The sequence below is a fragment of the Triticum urartu genome, chromosome 1 (genome assembly GCF_003073215.2).
Source record: "Triticum urartu cultivar G1812 chromosome 1, Tu2.1, whole genome shotgun sequence".
Taxonomy (NCBI): domain Eukaryota; kingdom Viridiplantae; phylum Streptophyta; class Magnoliopsida; order Poales; family Poaceae; genus Triticum; species Triticum urartu.
In genome coordinates, this window is record NC_053022.1 from 508,366,335 (window position 1) to 508,371,650 (window position 5,316).

The 5,316-nt window shown below is 52.5% G+C and overlaps 1 pseudogene; it reads right to left on the reverse strand.

Moving 5' to 3' along the window:
- Positions 1-4,710: 4,710 nt before the first annotated feature.
- On the reverse strand, positions 4,711-4,849 carry LOC125533316 (annotated as a pseudogene).
- Positions 4,850-5,316: the final 467 nt, after the last annotated feature.

Here is a 5,316-nt window from a genome sequence, read left to right on the forward strand (position 1 = left end):
GAAGCTTCGGCTTCCGAATCCCCGGGCGCAGTCCTTTTCCTCTTCTGGTCGCCTTCCCTCATGGAGACGCTCGCTCCCTCGGCTAGACAGGGCAGCGTTGGGGGCCCGCGTCCGCCCGCATTATCCTCCACGGTATCTTCCTTCAAGGGCTCCGGGCAAGATGCGGTCTGGAGCATCTTCTCCAATACCAGATTTTCCAAACCCTCAGGGAGGGGGGCCGAACACCGAATCAACTTCGCCTTTGTTAGCCAGTCCTGGTCAAAAAGCAAACTCTCAGAGATAACTTCGTAACAAAGTAGAGAAAGTATGTTCGGCCGGAAGATGCCTTACCTGTTCAGCGGTGCGGTTGCTACTCAGGCACACGTCCTCGGTGATTTCCGGACACTCCGTGTGAGGTCCGAAGAATGATTTGTACATCTCCTTGTGTGTCAGGCCGAGAAAATTTTGAATGGCACGCGGTCCCTCGGGATTGAACTCCCACAGACGAAGAGGCCGGCGTTTGCAAGGCTGGACTTGACGAACCAGCATAACCTGTATCACCGCAACCAAACTGAAATCTCCATTGAAGAGATCTCGAATGCGGCCTTGCAGTATAGGCACGTCCTTGGCTGGCCCCCAGCTCAGACCTCTGCTGATCCATGACATCAGCTGTGGTGGGGGGCCCGAGCGGAAAACAGGGGGGCCGCCCACTTGGCACTTCTAGGAGCCGTGATGTAGAACCACTCCTGTTGCCACAATTCAGACACCTCTGGGATGGAACCTTTGGGCCACGGAGCTCCCGTCATCTTGCGTATTGAGGCACCTCCACACGCTGCATGCTCCCCCTCGACCAACTTCGGCTTCACTTCAAAGGTCTTGAGCCATAGGCCAAAGTGAGGGGTAACCCGGAGGAAGGCCTCGCACACGATAATAAATGTCGTGATATGGAGAAAGGAGTCCGGAGCTAGATCATGAAAATCTAGCCCGTAGTAAAACATCAAACCCCTGACGAAAGGATCCAGGGCAAGGCCTAGGCCTCGGAGGAAGTGGGAAACGAACACGACGTTTTCGTTAGATTTGGGGGTGGGGACAGCCTGCCCTCGGGGAGGCAGCCGATGCAAAATCTCGGCGGTCAGATATCTGGCCTCCCTCAACTTCTTGATGTCTTCTTCTGTGACGGTGGAAGGCATCCATCGGCCTTGAAGGCTAGATCCGGACATGACTGAAGGTTCGGGGCGCCTGACCTGAACTTCGGGCGTTTGAGCTTGAGGTGGGGGAAGGATTCGATTGAGCACGAGAGGGAAAAATAAAAGCCTTGTCCCCTTTATAAAGAGGGTGAATATCAAGCGTCCTCTCCGTGTCCGTTTGGACTTGCCTACAATCTAGGAGTCCTAGAAGCGGTTGGGTTACCCACGCCCGTATTGATGAGAATCCCGGAATAAGGGGGACACGATCTCTGCTTTAACAAGGCGTGCCAAGGAAATCGCCTCGCATAACGCGCTGAGATGGAACAGTAAAACGGTTCGAATAAAAGCTTGGCCGTGGTGTGATGTCACACTACGGAATACATCAGCAGATTAGATTTGTGTAAATATTATTCTCTCTATGGCAATATGTGGAAACTTATTTTTCAGAGCCGGACACTATCTTTGTGTTCAAAATCCTCTATGAAGTACTTGGAGGAGGAACCTGCCTTGCAATGTCGAAGACAATATGCACGCCGGACTCGTCGTCATTGAAGCCTGGTTCAGGGGCTACTGAGGGAGTCCTGGATTAGGGGGTGTCCGGATGGCCGGACTATACCTTCAGCCGGACTCCTGGACTATGAAGATGCAAGATTGAAGACTCCATCCCGCGTTCGGAAGGGACTTTCCTTGGCGAGGGAGGCAAGCTTGGCGATGCGGATATGAAGATCTCCTACCATTGGAACCGACTCTATGTAACCCTAACCCTACCCGGTGTCTATATAAACCGGAGGGTTTTAGTCCGTAGGACAACATACACATCAACAATCATACCATAGGCTAGCTTCTAGGGTTTAGCCTCCTCGATCTCGTGGTAGATCTACTCTTGTACTACCCATATCATCAATATTAATCAAGCAGGACGTAGGGTTTTACCTCCATCGAGAGGGCACGAACCTGGGTAAAACATCGTGTCCCTTGTCTCCTGTTACCATCTGGCCTAGACGCACAGTTCGGGACCCCCTACCCGAGATCCGCCGGTTTTGACACCGACACCCACCCATTTCCAAAGGCAGGCATGGCCACAGTACGCCGTACCCGCAGAGATCTCTGTCCGATGCTGCACTGTTGCCATGCCGGCCCTGACATCAGCACTAGTGGGCAGAATCCTGCACCCACGACGGCTTGTCTGTACGACCCTGGGGCGGCAGGTCCCACCAGTCAGCGGGAGTCCAAAAGACGGCGAGAGCGTAACCAGTCAGACCCGTTGGGAGTCGGCCCCCGAGAATCGGCCAGCCCCTCCCCCGGGGCCCACGCGCCATTAACCAGATGTGACGGAGAGTGTCAATAGTGATCGCCCGCCGGGCGGCGGGGCTGTTGCCACGACCCCATGACCAAGCCCGCGTCATTAGAAGCACGGCTACAGTAATCAGCAGCCGGCAAGACCCGCCAGCGGCGGACAAGGCCTGTCGGCGCCGTACCGGACCAGTCGGCGGGGCCCGCCAGTTGGCGGGCCCCAGCAGTCGGCGGAGAAGACGGAGGCCGGAGAAACTGATGGTTGGGCCTGTGCACAGCCGGATTACCATTGTACCCCTGGGGGTAGGCCTATATAAACCCCCAGGGCACCCATGCAAAGGGTTCGAATCCATTAGCACTAGACCAGATCATATAGAAAGGAGAGAGCTAGCCTTGCCTTCTCCTACCTCCAGGAAACAGCTCAAGGAGCAACCGTGTACACACTTCGCCATAGTGATCATGCGGAGACCCCGCAGAGCAGCAGTAGGGGTATTATCTCCCCGGAGAGCCCCGAAGCTGGGTAAGATTCGCCGGCATGCAAGCCTTCGCCTTATCCTGTTTCCAGGCACCGGCGACGTTCTACTCGCCCCCACCATGATAAGCCATCCTTTGGCATATGTCGCACCCAACCCCCGACAGGAAAAGAGTCTCGTCAAAGACAACATCGCGAGAAATATAAACATGGCCAGTGGACACGTCAAGACACTTAACCCCTTTGTGTCGAGGACTATAGCCTATGAAAGCACACTTTTTGGACCGGAAAGATAGTTTTTTGGTGTTATATGGGCGGAGGTTTGGCCAACAAGCACAACCAAACACCCAAAGGGATGCATAGTTAGGCTTAGTATGAAAGAGGCGCTCAAAGGGAGTGTCAAAATTGATGACGCTACTGGGAAGAGTATTGATGAGATAGGTGGCTGCTAGGAAAGCTTCATCCCAGAACTTTAATGGCATGGATGCGTTGGCAAGGAGAGCAAGACCAACTTCAACGATATGACGGTGTTTTCGTTCTGCTAACCCATTCTGTTGATGGGCGTGCGGGCAGGAGACATGATGCGATATGCCTAGTTGTTGAAAGATCAGATTTAATTTTTGGTATTCGCCTCCCCAATCGGATTGGGCGGCGAGAATTTTTCTACCAAATTGACGTTCAACATGTGCTTGGAAATTTTTGAATACTTCGAATACATCAGATTTCTTTTTGATAAGGTAGATCCATGAAAATTTACTATAATCATTGATGAAACTGACGTAATATTTGTATCTACCAACAGAAAGAGGAGCATCTCCCCATACATCCGAAAAAATCAATTCAAGAGGAACAGTAGACACACTATTCGAAACTGGATAAGGTAATTGATAACTCTTTGCTCTTTGGCAAGACTCACAAATAGACTCAATGTCTAGCTTGCCATGACACGACAACTTATTATTCCTAAGCACACGTTGAACGGTAGAAAAAGATGGATGCCCAAGTCGATCGTGCCACCGTGAAGGTGATAGCTTGATGGCACCGAAGGCTTGTTTATTGGATGTCCTATGCGGGATCAAAGGGTAAAGACCTCCTCTACATCTGCCTCGATGAAGAATTCTCCCCGTTGCTTGGTCCTTTATGAAAAAGAAAGTAAGCCAAAATTCAAGATAAGCATTGTTATCAATAGCAATTCGATGAACTGAAAGGAGATTTTTAGAGGCAGATGGGACATGCAATATATTTCGTAGCTGAATTTTATCATAAGGGGTTTTAATAACCGAATGCCCAATGTAGCTGATGTGCATACCTGACCATCTGCGGTGTAGACTTGATCACCACCGCGGTAGTTGTCACGAACCGTAAGCTTCTGGAGTTCGCCGGTGATGTGGTCAGTAGCACCACTATCGGCATACCAATTTGTATCTATGCCGTAGCTGGAGGTGTTGATGGAGCCGGCTGTTTTCTCCTCCGGAGGGTAGTCGTCGGTGTAGCGATACCAACAGTTGATGGCGATGTGCCCCGGTTTGCCACAGATCTGGCACACGGGAGCACGGGAGGCACCATTGTTGCCACCACGCCCACCCCTATTGTTGTTGTAGGAGGGATGAGCACCACCACCATTGCCGCTGATGTTACCACCACTGCGGCTGTTGCCGCCTCGCCCTCCGTCGCGACCACGAGGAGCACCCCGCCCGCGATTGCCACCGCGTCCACGAGATGCAGAATTGGCCGAGGACTTGAAGCCACCCCCAGCGTTCTGCAGGAGCTCAACCCGCTGATCGAAGTTGGCCATCTGACCATAGAGCGCATCAAGAGAAATTGGTTCAGTACGGGTATCTAGAGCAGAAATGAGAGGGTTGTACTCCATGTCAAGACCTGCTAGGATAAAGGAGACGAGCTCATCCTCCCCGGTGGGTTTCCCGGCGGCTGCAAGTTAATCAGCCAGGCCCTTCATGCGAGAGAAATACGCCGGGACAGATTGATTGCCCTTCTGGGCGTTGGAGAGGGATATGCGGAGGTTGTTGATGCGAGATCGGGAGTGTGATGCAAACATGGTGGTGAGGGCGCTCCACATAGCTTCAGAGGTCTCGAGATGAAGGACATGGATGAGAACCTCCTTTGAGAGGGAATTGAGAAGATAGGAAAGGATCTGCTGATCGATCCCGACCCATGCGGTGTGGAGAGGATTCGGCACAGTCACCGTTTTTCCATCTTTGTCGGTGGAGGAGATGGTAGGCTCGGGAGCAGGCTTGCCGCCATCAAGGTAGCCATAAAGGCCAGGGGCACGAATTTGAGGAAGGACTTGTGCCTTCCATAGGAGGAAGTTCTCTCTGGTGAGTTTTTCGGAAACTTGGTTGGAAACGAGGGAAGGCGCCGCAGAGG